Consider the following 14031-nt stretch of genomic DNA (forward strand, 5'->3'; position numbering starts at 1 on the left):
TGTGATACGTCATCAATGCAATGTAATCCCAGAAGAAGCCATGCTGGCGCAAGACATGACATTATTATTCTACTGTTTCACAGATGAGCTGGGATGATCAGATCATTCGTTTTTCCAGACTTTATCCTTTCTAAGGCTTTAGTGAAAGTTCATCTTTGTCCCGTCAAGCCATAAAACTCTGTCCGAACATTTAAATGGCTCATCTCTGTACTTATACATGGTTATCACCTTATAGTTCAGCATTTGTACTTGTCTTCATATTCTTGACCTTCACTCTGCCGATGTCACTAAGAGTTGTTCTGGGGTCTTTCTTTACAACTCTCACAATGTTTCTGTCATCAACAGCTGTTGTTTTCCTTGGTCTACCCATTTGCCCCTCCCATAGCTGAGCTGACCATGTGGGATGATTTTAAAAATATTGTAATGATGACACTACTACAACTCCTACTACTACTAATAATAATAGCAAAGCAAAGCACCTTTTTTTTATGCAGCCCATTTCATACACAATGTAACTCAATGCGATTTACATGATTAAAAGCATTTAAAAACAAAGTAAAAAGGTTTAATAACAATAATAAAAAATAATAATATAATACTAATAACAATAATAATAATATAACGGTGGAACGGTGGACGACTGGTTAGCACATCTGCTCCACAGTTCTGGGGACCCGGGATCAAATCTGGCCTCATCTGTGTGGAGGACTCTAAATTGTCCATTGGTGTGAATGTGAGTGCGAATGGTTGTTTGTTTTTATATGCCCTGCGAGTGGCTGGCGACCAGTTCAGGGTGGATCCCGCCTCTCGCCTGTAGTTAGCTGGGATTGGCTCCAGCACGCCCGCGACCCTGGTGAAGATAAGCGGTATGGAAAATGGATGGATGGATAATAATAATAATAATGGGTTCAGTGAATTTATTTTCTGTGCCCCAATCAAATTCACCAAAATCGTATTAGACCAGCGGTCTACATACTGCGCTGGACATTGACATTGTACACACATAAAGAATTTTCTGATCTTAAAAAAGTTTTTTTCTTATCTGTGACAGACCCCACACATAAAGATAAAAACCAGGCATGAACAATTTTGTTTGGATTGTGCGTGGTGTGCGCCTGACCATTTTAACACAGAACAGCACACATATAAAGCACTCTATGTTCTAGACTGGTGTCATGGTCTGTGTTTTGGGTTGGATTGTGTTTGGTTTTGTTTCATGTTTTCCTGTGTCCCATGTTTTTCATGTCTTGTGTGCTCATTTAGTTAATGTCCACCTGTTCTCATCAACCTTCTACCTTGTGTCGACCAATCAACTCCCTCCAGCCACTCGTGTCTTGTCCAGGTGTTCCTCGCTGTCTCGTCAATTTGTTTGTATTTAGTTCCCTGATTTATTTCATTTCTTGTCAGTTTATTTTCATTGTCACATGTCGTCGTCGCCAGTCGTGTCGCTCAGTTATAACACTAGTCATGTCTTGTTTCCAGTTTTAGGTTTACTCAAGTGTTTCTTTGCCACTTTATCAGTATTGGGACTTTGTTTAGTTAGCTTTTTCCTTGATCCTTGTTTGCCTTTTTTTAGGAAATAAAAACATTTTTTGAGACTCCTCTACTCCTGCCTTGACTCCCTGCTTCCCTGCACTTGGGTCCTCCACGTTTTGCCTTGCCTTCAACGCCTTCAAAAACCACAACGTGACAACTAGTGCTAATCCGGCACATCGTGTAACTGCGAGGGGCCGAGTTAAACTAGGTTGTCATAAGCTCGCAAATGCAGCAAGCGTATTTAACAAAAGGGGCTGTCTGCGCCAATGGGCGTAAACACAGATGACTTTCCACACACGTCTGAGGACATCGTGTCTTTCTGCCTGCATACGCATCAATCAGATTCACCAAAATCGCATTAGATCCTTGCGCCATAACTTAGACGTGCTATTAGCGGGTCTAAGTTTAGATGGACTTTTTGTGCACAAAACTATCGAAGGACATGCCCTCGCTGCGCTGGCACCATCCAGCTCAAACATTAAGATGCACACCATTTGCGCTTCGGCGCACATTGCGCAGTCTATGACTATAGAACACAAAGATTCTGTTCCACAGCCGATCTCGAAATGTCGCATGATCACAAATGATCTCACAAAATCGAAGAAGAAGAAACACTTCTGGATACGCCCAGCTTGTCGCAGGCCGGTCTGCCAAATTGGCAAAAATGCGTAGTAGCCTTGCGCTTGTACGAAAGTCAAGATACGGCAGTCTTTGCGTTCTGCTGCAGATGTGCCATCTATGAAAATAGAGGACTGTATCTTTATCCAAAACAAGCAAAAGTGTGATGGATAGCGTTATTGGTTCATTAACAGCATTACACAAACACTTGACAGTGGCTGAAAAAGGCAAGAGCATTTCCTGGAACAGTTTCACTTCAGAGGTTGTTTTCCAATGATCTGTCTTTATAACGTTCTATTTTAAGTCAACATGGTAACACATACGCATTAAAGTATTTGGAAACTTTGACACAATTGCTTTCCACAACTTGTTTGTCTTGAAATGATGTTTTGAAATTTGAGACGATTCACTCGTAATGTGTGATGACCGGGAGGAGCACAGCGTACTCTTGAAGAAAATGTCTCATGAAATGAAAACAAATATATAAATAAACCAAGATGCTAATTCATACCCACATAAAAGTGTTGTTGTTCTAATTTGAAATACGACCATTAAATATTTGGAATGTCATTTTTAGGGATACAACATAACTGTGATTATTTACAGCAGCACACATTTTCTCTTCAAAGATTATTGTTACACCTGACTTTCTTTGATTCGCCAGACTGGTTGTCTGTTTGACGCCGCTTCCCAGGGTTAGGCTCGAAGTTGACGAAACAAAGTCCATCGTTTTTCTGAGCTGCGCTGAAAGTGAAGAGAACAGATGGCCTACAGCATCATGTAGCTTTTGGGCTGACGGCCGCAGGTGCTGACACTTTCCATGTGAAGTGCTTTTTCGCCCTTCAAGGAGGGGCGATGATGACATGACATGCCCAATGTCAGTTGCTAAATTCTGAAGGTGGAAGGTCTGGCATTGACGTGGACAAGACACGATTCCGTATGGATGTTATTTGTCTTTATTGCTTATTCTGACTTTGTGTAGCTTCACAATGAGATCCTCCGCCATGCAGCCTCAGTCCTTCGTAAGACAATAGAGTTTGCACAAGACAGTTCTACAAAACACTAATAAATACACTATTAAATACACTATTTTACTTATTGAAAAAAGATCTTCCATATTCTTAATTTCAATTCAGTGTGGTGAAGCATAATGAGAGTAATACTTTTACAATCTGTACAATGCTGAAGGCATAAAACAGTGAAGAAGACAAGTTAAATGAAAATAAAAGTGGACAGTTTAGTTCTTTACATTCATTTTATTATGCTGTTACTGTATGTTTTTATACAGTGTAGTATAGTGCTATGTTCTCTATTAACAACAGATTACAAAAAGGTTAGTGTATTTTAGGGGGGGATGGAGCATACTGTAATAATGGCATTTCCATTTATTTCAATGGAGAACATTATTTGAGATACAAGTGATTTGAGTTAAAAGCATGGTCCCGGGACAAATTAAACTCATTAACACTGATAATGACTGGTGGACAGATGGGAGTACCACATGCGTCTACGAGGTGAGTGTCTTTACATTAACAATATACAGTAGGGAGCTGTATGAGGGCCTATTAGGGTCACCTAGTGAGAGAAAAAACAAAGCAGAGACATAATTTAAAGTCGTCATGATGCGATTTAAAGTCATCTTGTGATATAAATTCGTCACAATGAAACTTAAAGTCATCACGGTGAGATATAAAGTCAACAATTGACACAAGGCTAACACAGAATTAACATATATAAATGAATAATTGACAAGATTGACAACATCCTGGCATAGGAACCAAGTCCGACGACCACCGGTCGTCAATTGTGGACATTACACGTTAACTCTATGTTAACCAGGATCCCCAATTGTTCATTTTAAATCTCATCACGCTGACTTTATATTTAATCTTGACGACTTTAATATCTCATCACGATCACTTTAAATTTCATCGTGACGACTTAATAGCTCATCACGATGACTTTACTCTCATCACAAAGACTTTAAATAGCATCCTGTTGACTTTAAATGTCATCGTGATGACTTTAAATTGTCTTCCCCCACCCCCACACCCCCTCACTAGGTGACTCTAATATGCCATTGAAGAGCTGGCTTTTGTTGTGTAATTCTTTTAATAATGATATCTTGACTCATTGTCATTTCAGCCAGACAGTATTGTAGTGAGCAACCAGGATATAGATGCGTGCACCACGTTCCCTCCATGTCATGTCCGCTTCTATAATTGCTGTCACACTTCCCTTCTTTGTCCTCGGTGGTACCCTTCTGTGACAGAAACACAAAAATCTACAAAAAGGCCCAAGAAAAACAAAACACACTACTGGAGTTAATACATTAGTAGTCTTAAATTTATTGGGAAATTTTGGAAGATTTTTATTTTTTTTTCCCCCTTACAGTTTATTTTGAGCATTCTGAAGTTCCACTGTATAAAGATTTCATCCGTTTATTATTTGACACATTCAGAGTCATTTTGGAAAGCTTCTGATCAGCCAATGCTGTAAATTACGACATATCAGTAAATGACGACATATCATCAACATCAACATCTGCTTGTACTTCTAACGATTCCTGCTTGTGCTCTAAGAAATAACCCGAGGGTACAAATAGTATGTGTTAAGAATAAATCCAGGTCATGACTAAGGAACCAGGTGGTGAGTAAATTGGAACTGAAATACCGAGTCACGATTTTCCAAAATGTGTTGAAAGCAAATGGTGACGCACACTATGGTTGCATTCCTGGAATGAAGTCGATGAGTCAAACTGTCTCGCGAGCAGAACAGTGTGCTTGGAACACAGATAATTGTTGTGTCTTATTGCCTAATCCTACCTACCACTGGATTGTCTTTCTCAAGATGACTGTGCGCCAGTGCACAAAACAAGGTCTTCAAAGGATGTTTGGATGAATGGCCATTAACTAGAAAAGATATAGCGAGCATGGGCTTCTCCTGCAATGTCAGTGACCTATAAGCTCAAAAATGTCCTGAATGAATGAAAAAAGATTTCCACTGCATTTTATTTTTTTTTTGGTCTGACAAGAACGGAAGGACCAACTTCATATTTTCTTCCATTTTCCTTTGCTGTAAATGAAATGGCTTTGTCTCCCATTGACATTACCCATATCTAGTAGTTCTTTTTAGATTTTCTCTCATCACGGCATCTTGTAATACACTGGTAGACTTGTATAACACCTGGTGCCAGTTCAAGGCAGTTTTTAAACATTATTTTTTTTAAACTTTTAATAGTCCAGTAGACGTTGCTCATGTTTTTTAATTCTATAAGAGCATCGCGTTGTGTCACATGAACCCCAGATCATACACAATTTACAAGACAGTATTTAGCTGACACCAGTGATGACCTTGTGTGACATCTTACATTAAAGCAGCAGTGCAGGCACAAAAGTAGCACAAGTTGAAGTCATTTAGCAACGAGTAAACAAATGAAAACAAGGAATTGTCTCTACGTCCAAATGAAAGCAAAAAAGGGAGGAGCAGTCATTGTTAACACACGTTAACAATGAAAAGGACACGATCTGAATTACTCCGCAAATGTTCCATTATTAGTGCAGCAGGTGTCTTTTACTGACATTTATTGACAAATTGGATTAGATTTATGTACACTCATTACAGTATACAGGAGCTACTACTTAGCACAATAATTATGTTCTCATAAGTTTGCATTGTCATTGGAGGAGGAGTTTTCCACCAAGACTGCAAATGGCTTTAAAGGTGCACGATACTCTTATCTACACTGGCTTCTACGTTAAGTACACTTGCACAACAGGCTGTCCGTACCCAACCATTTTCTGTACCGTCCAGACTCACTTTGACACCTATGGACAATTCAATTAACCAACCAGGTTAATCTTTTCGAAAGATGGGAGGAACCTCTAGTACCCGGAGAAAACCCATGTAAGCACGGGGCTAACATGCAAACTCTACCTTCCACCCTGAACCTCACAACTGTGAGGCAGACGTGCTAACCACCAAGTCCACCATGCTGCCTATATTGAGGTACAATATAGAGCATAATACTCCAAATGATGGCAAAGGTGCAGTCGCCTTATTTAGTTCATGACAGTCAAAATATTAGAAACAGCATTGCCGTTCTACATCATCTTATATACTTACACAATTAGAAACGCATTGCTAAATCACTTCTTTTCTGACAATAGCAATTCAAAATGAGATGTGGTGTTGGATTGCTTGTCAGATTGTGCATGTGTCCCTAATGAAGTGGTCTTCAAATTTCGTTTTCATCCGCTGTATGTGACATTCCCCATACCCATGTAACCCAACTTTTTGCAGTAATTTTGTATTTTTCTTTAAAGGAAATTAAATGGTGACTTCAGATACAAGCTTTTTGTGCCTCAAAACATGTATCTTAAATCATATGTCCAATTTAAATGAATTTAAAGCCATGAATCCTTTCCAGCTTCCCCCGCCCCCCAAAAAATGGTAAAAACACTATAATATTGTACTTTAAAAAAACCATAGAGTAATGACATAATTAAATATAATGTAAAGACAAACAGTTTTTGCCACACTTTATGCTTCAATTCAATGGACATAGTGCTGCTGCTTCTGGTACGTGCGCCATGGCCACCGGGGGGGGGGGGGGGGGTGGCAGTATAATACAGACATAAAGACGCACGAAGAAGAGTTTAACACCTGACTTAGAAAGCTGGAATAATTTTTCGCAAAGGATAAAAGATATATGCCTGTGAGTATTTTATTTATTGTCTGTCTACACGTGTCGGTCCGTGGTTTGTGTTTGAATATCCGTTACTAAAAAAGGTTAGATCACTGCGTGCTGCTAGTTTGTTGGACAAACACAAATATGGCGCTACACGTTTAGTACACTGTTGTTCACAGTTCAACTATAGCGGATGCTTTTGCTCGACTGAGAATCCGTCTGCTTTTTATTTGGTTTGTCAACATTTAAGATAATGAATCTGAAAAAATATATATAGATATGCATCGTATATTTACATAATTGACAGCTGTCAAAAACATCTGCTTACCTTGTTAGACCAAATTTACAATGAAATAAATCATGCAGGGCGGTACGGTGTACAACTGGTTAGCACATCTGCGTCACAGTTTTGAGGACCCGGGTTCAATGTTGCATGTTCTCCCTGTGCCTGTGTGGGTTTTCTCCGGGTACTCTGGTTCCCCGCACATTCCGAAAACATGCATGGTAGGTTGATTGAAGACTCTAAATTGCCCGTAGGAGTGCATGGGAATGTGAATGATTGTTTGTTTATATGTGCCTTACGATTGGCTGGCGACCAGTTCAGTGGTTACCACGGCTCTTGGCCAGAGTCAGCTGTGAGGATAAGCGGTTCAGAAAATGGATGGTTGGATGGATAAAACATGCAAATGATTCAATTCCGTAGCAAGCATATCGACATCTTTATCACAACGACAAATGCCGTTTTTTTTCTTTTTTCCATTCCGTTTCATTTAAAGTCCCCAAATCAATCAGTGGCTAAAATACATTGTGTGCATTCATGACAGTCCTGCAGCTTGTTCACACTCTTTAGTTTATCCCTTCAAATCAGTGCGCTGTGATGAAGTCTTCCAGGAATTGCAGTCAAATCTTGATATGCACTCAACTCAACAGCTATCTGATGCAACAGTCGCTTAATAGTCACCCTAAGGTATCATTTATGGATCTTGCACCGCCGCTGCATATTCTCCCCTCCCTTGCATGATCTTTTCGTGAGAAGACGCATACAACGTAGTTTCGTGGCACAGCGGCCCCACGCAACGATTGTGATTGCCAACAGCTCATCTTACCACTGAACAATTATCTGCAACCGAGGTTGAGTCCTGCTATTTATAAATCATGCGCAATTTAAAAGCATTTGGAAAACAGAAGCTTTTTTAAACTTGCGAAATAGCAGGTGTGTTTGCGTGCAAAGACTGAAAATGTTCCAGCATTACGTGCATCTTCGACTGGAACCTCGTCAGTCCAGTTTGGTGTCTTTGAGCACAATCCATTACCTCCTTACAGCAATGTAAACAACAAGGAATAGCTCATGTACAAAAGACAGTCATGCATGCTAAGAAGAACACAGAGAATTTTATGAATGGAAATGTTTTGCTTCATTCATAAATCCGCCTCAATGTAAAGGTATCGTACAGTGAACAAAAATATGAATGCAGCACTTTTTTTTTTTTTGCTCCCCTTTCTCATGAAATGGATTCAAAGATATAAAACTTTTTCTATGTACACAAAAGGCCTGTTTGTATTAAATATTGTTCACAAATCTGTCTAAATTTGAGATAATGAACACTTCTCCTTTGCCGAGATAATACAGCTACCGAACAGGTGTGGTGTATGGAAATGCTGAACAGAGAGCATGATTATTCCGCAGGTGTGGTTTGTGCTGCCCACAATAAAATGTGCAGTTTTATTGCATTGGGATTGACACTGTTGGAAACCACCATTTGCCTTGTGCAGTGCAACACATTCCTCCTCCTTTGCACAGAGTTGATCAGGTTTTTTTTGTTGTAGTCTGTTGAATGTTGTCCACTCGTCTTCAATGCCAGCACGAAATCGCTCGATACTGGCAGGAACTGTAAACCGTTGTCGCATATGCTGAGCCAAAACATCCCAAACAAGCTCAACGGGTAACATGTTCTATGAGTATGCTGGCCACGCAAGAACTCAATGTATTCCCTTTCCAGGAATTGGGTACAGATCCTTCCGACGTCCTGCCAAATTCACTGAAATGACTTTGGAGATGACTTTTGCAAGAGAAATGAGCAATCGCTCTCCAGGCGACAGCTTTGGTGGACATCCTTGCAGTCAGCATGCCAATTGCACGCTTCGCCAAAACTCGCAACATCCGTTGCATTGCACTTTGTGATAAGACTGCACATTTTTGGGTGGCCTTTTATTGTGGGCAGCCTGAGGCACACCTGTGCGATAATCATGCCATCAGCTCATTAGCTAATCATCATGTGGATATGCCACACCTGTACGGTGAGTGTACTATCTCAGCAAAGGAGAAGTGTTCACTAACAGATTTTGACAGCTTTGTGAACAATATTGGAAAGAAATAGTTGTGTAAGTCGTAAAAAGTGTCACGTACATCTTTGAGTTCACCTCGTGAGAAATGGGAGCAAAAACCAAAGTGTTCGAATTATGTTTTTGTGTGGTATACAGTATGTGCAACAACAAAACTGATGTGCCTGCACTGGGAATGCAAATCATAAAAACAAGCTCCAGAGTGAGTCACAACAACAAAACAAAACAAAAACAAACAAAAGAAAACAAAAAAACATCAGCATTTGTCAACAAATCTCAGACCAAAAACGCAACGCATGCAAACAACCGACTGATGCCAAAAGTAAAAAAAAGTGCATTCGGCAAATGTCTCCATTGGTCCAAAGTCAGATCAAAGGCAGAAAAAGGAAATGTACAGTATGTTCCTCCATCTTGTGAAAGCTATATGGGGCTGTCAGGACCTATCAAAGCCCTGCTGAGACAAAAGTAATCCGGATTGACAAGTCAGATCTCACCTCAAGCGGTGTACCAGAGTCATGACTTTTTTTTTTTTTTTTTTTTTTACCTCGAACTTCAATCATTGAAACAAAACAATCCTACAGCACAGAGCACAAGGTCAACACAAAGACATAAGACAAAGACTGTAGGAGAGTTTTTGGTGCATGGACCGTGTTATACCATCCGACAACTCTAACAGGCTCTCATTGTAGGAAGAGCCAGCACTTCGAGGTCATGCTGTCAATCCTGCGACGAGGGAGCGACACTTGGATGTAATTAGAATTCGCTCTGGGTTATTAGAGCATGTCTGCCTTTGTGCCTTCAAGCGCACACAAACACGGAACAGAGTGGGAACCTTCATACGTTTCACCTCAATTAGACCGGTCAACATTGGTATTGAATGCTCAACTTCAACATACTGAGCGCTGGAGTCACCAGCATTGGCCAGACGTACAACAGAAATGCTTCAACTGTGGTCAACAATGCAGCCGGACTCGCACGCAGGAGCGATGAGTGTATGTTTTCATCCACTTGGCGAAGGCACACTAACTGAGCATTTTGATGATCAAATACAAGAAGGGTACCATTATAAAGGATTTAAAAATGTCTTTCAATATATTTTTAAGGACATTATGAACTTTAATATATTAATCCGGATTAATTAGTTCCAAACAAATTCATCAGTCACAAAAATGTACGCTTTTTAATCGCATTTTGTGTTCCAAACAACACGAAACCTTTGTCAGTGCATGATTTCCTGGCGCATCGACTCCGATGACGCACATTGGATCACATGGCCTCTGGCATGTGATCCAACTTTTCTACTGCCACGCAGAAACCATTTGAAGGTTCTAGAAAAAAAAAAAAAAAAAAAAAAAAACTCCTAAAATGGCACTTTAACGAGGTCTGTTTAATTTTGGCCAGGGATATTTGATCAGTTTTTGTACTGTTTTGTATTGAAATGCAATAATATGCTCGTTTTTTAAAAAAAAATCAGAGTTAACAATATTCTTGTCTGTGTCAATGATTTGATTCAGTTGTCCACTAAAATCCATTTCAATTAAACCATGTTGCTTTTGAGAACAAATATTGTTGTACGATTAAAATGCAATTAATCGAGATTAAGTAATTTCTTAGCCTCTAAACAAGTCCCACCCAATTATTTGAAAAATGACACATTTACTATCAATATATCTTTTTGTAATATGGTGCAACCTGTTGCGGTAATATGACTGATAATATGGTAATAATATACTGATAATATGGTAATAAGATACCACTTGGGAAGCAGCCATAAAAAAAAAAAATATTTTTTTTTCAACTTAAATACGTTTTATGCTCATTTAATTCAAGGTGATGCTTTTCGTCTCACTTTGTTGTGAAAGATTTTCAGCTTTGACTTTTTGTGCGGAAGGTGCTCTGAGAATAATTATATTATCCTCTTCATCATAGTTAAATATCCAATCTTTGACAGACAAAACAATGCTTTTTGTTCCAGTATTCTGTTGAGTTGCATTAATTTAAGTCACCTTATGTGAAAATACCTTTCAAAGGAAAAGTAGCAGGCTCCTAAAATAGAAAATTGAAAAGCGATCTATTTATCAGGTGACAGATGTTTGACTTGTATTTTATATATCTAGCACAATTAACATTTCCTTTCCTGTCCGCCAAGTATATGCATCGTCATTTAGAAATCAGGAAAGTGCATACGTATGGGGGAGCTACAAAGGTGATCTTTGTTGCACAACGACGTCCATCTGTCGGTGCACTGCTCACTCTCCCATGTCGCCAGGATGCTTGTGCTGCTTTCCCATTGATTGTCTAATGGTGCCAAGACAACCCCCCCCCCCCCCGCCGTGTCACCATTATCTATTATATGCATGTTTAGAACACTGACAATCACGCAATGTTGTGGCAACACGATTTGAATGTCTGTCTCGTAGTTCGTTAGGAGCCTCTAACCCCTCAGATCACACCTGCCGGATCAAGATGCCACAGTCGAACCGCAGCTATTTCCCTTGAACATCTCAGGACATTGCAAGAAAGTGCACTTTTATTTCACTCACTATCTTCACTCCCACGACAGTTTGGGGCTGAGACTGAGGCTGGCAGGTGAAAATGTTCCAAAACTCGCACATTTTATATTACAAGTCACAGCTTTAAAAAGATTTAATGGTACTTAATGGCTCTTTAGCCGTTTCCAAAACAGGCCTGGATTGGCTAGGTTTCCCGTCTACGATATTTGTGGAGAAGGACGGAACCTTAGTGTTAATGTCCAGCGTTGTGTGCCGTGCTTTATACAAATAGTACGCACACTAAAATCAATCTATCAAAAATCAAACAATCAATCTTTTTTTTTTTAAGACATGGTGTTGTAATGCCAGCATTTTATTTTAGTGTGGCGCACACAACAGGGAGAAATATGCAGTTGAATAAAACAATTGGAATATACAGTAGCCTTAATTTTATTCTAATTGGTTACATTGCCCAACGTTTCCGGTAAAGACCTAAATTAGAAATTACAATAAATTAAAATGTTAAAATACATAGACACAGATTTATTGCCATGACAACATAATTGACTAGCTTATAACACTACTGTACCCAATTACTGTGACCCAATTCTGTCCCAAAAGTTGGTAAATGCTGCACATGTTTTTATAATGCTTTCTAACACTGCATAATATCAACAAACAAACATTGGTATCTTGGCCTTGATAGTGTACATTTAGACGAGTTAACATATTTGCATCCACATTTGTATATGGACGTACAATAAATAGACAAGTTGTGATAACGACAAAGGTCAAATCCTAAAATGATACAGTATGCACTCAAAAATGAAACACAAACTCGACAAATCTACGAAATACTTCTCCATTCGCCTTTCCCACTCAAAGGTTTGCAGCATCCACCTAAGTTTGAACACAATAACTTCCAATAACTAAAGATTCATTGCCTGGAAAATGCGACACAAACGTGTCATCCAACATCATTGGAAAAAAAAAAAAAAAAAAAAAAGATTTAATCGGACCAATTGTTTTTACGTGATCCAGGATCGAAGCAAAAGTTGAGCAGAAGATCCTCAGCAGGGGATAAAAAAATGAGAAGATGTAGTGAGGAACATATGTCGCTCTGTAACATTCATCCCACCTGCAGCTGTGAAGACGTCATTTAGACTTCCCAAATTAGTATTCCACTGGAGAGCCACCTGGGACCAACGTCGGGGAACGAATCAACAGAAAAGACTTAAAAAGAAATCCATTCAGTCATAAAGTCAAAAACAATATTGTCCAATCACAATTATTTTCCTTGTACTACTTGTAACATAAGAAAATCAACAAACATCCAAGAGTAAACAAATCGGGAGTCACGATGTCAGACTAAACCGCTGCGCTCTGCCCGTAAGATTCGATTCCTTGTGCAGCCAAATCAGATCATCCCACTGTTGTGGCTGAGCATTTTATACACGCTTTGTTTTCACTTGACTGGCAAAATAATCACAGTTCAGAGGATAAATGCTGCATTTGTTTGGGTTACTCCAGCCATGAATACACAAGCTGGACAACAGACTGTAAAGTGATACTAATGGGTGAGATCATTTGAGTTATTTATATTTTCGTATTTGAACTCAAGGTAAATGACATACAATGTCATAAGAAATTACATTATTAATAGTAATAGCTTACATTGATCAAGGGAACGAAGGACACTTAACAATAACTCACGGGGATAATTAATATGTTGAGTAAATTATGAGCACCATGCAGCTTGTGTTGGCCACCACAAAGTAATGTGGTAAACGTCTCAAAATGATGCAGAGAAAGATCCGGATGGTTATTGCTCGTGGTGTCACGTCAACAAGTGATTAGCTGGTAATGGCAACTGCTCAATGTAAACTACAGGAAGTGGAGAGTTAAAAATAATTAGTCCAACGAAAGAGAAAGAATCATTTTAAAATAAGTATTACAAATATGCGAATGTATATCATGGCTAATAGGAAAGTAGTAAGTGATATTTTTATGGGTTGTGAAGCGGTGACATTCACCACTCTTCGCAATTTTAGTGCATTTTCCGAAACATTGAATTTTTTCGTACTCACTGAGATCTGCTGAAAATTAAAAAAAAAAAATAATAAATAAATAAAAAAAAGATTTAAAAAACAGTTAAATGATAGTACTACAAAATTAAACCTTTCAAAGGACAAAGGTTACTGGTAAGAAGACACTGTGACTTGCCCTGGAATTGCAGCAGTACTGTATTAAATAATCCTAGAAATCTGGATACAAACAGTATAATAGTGTAGTGAGCATATTGCCAGCACTCTATGAAGTGCACAAATGTAAGGAATTATTTATGCAGCACGT

Source organism: Phycodurus eques, chromosome 11 (assembly GCF_024500275.1).
Source record: "Phycodurus eques isolate BA_2022a chromosome 11, UOR_Pequ_1.1, whole genome shotgun sequence".
NCBI classification, from domain to species: Eukaryota; Metazoa; Chordata; class Actinopteri; order Syngnathiformes; family Syngnathidae; genus Phycodurus; species Phycodurus eques.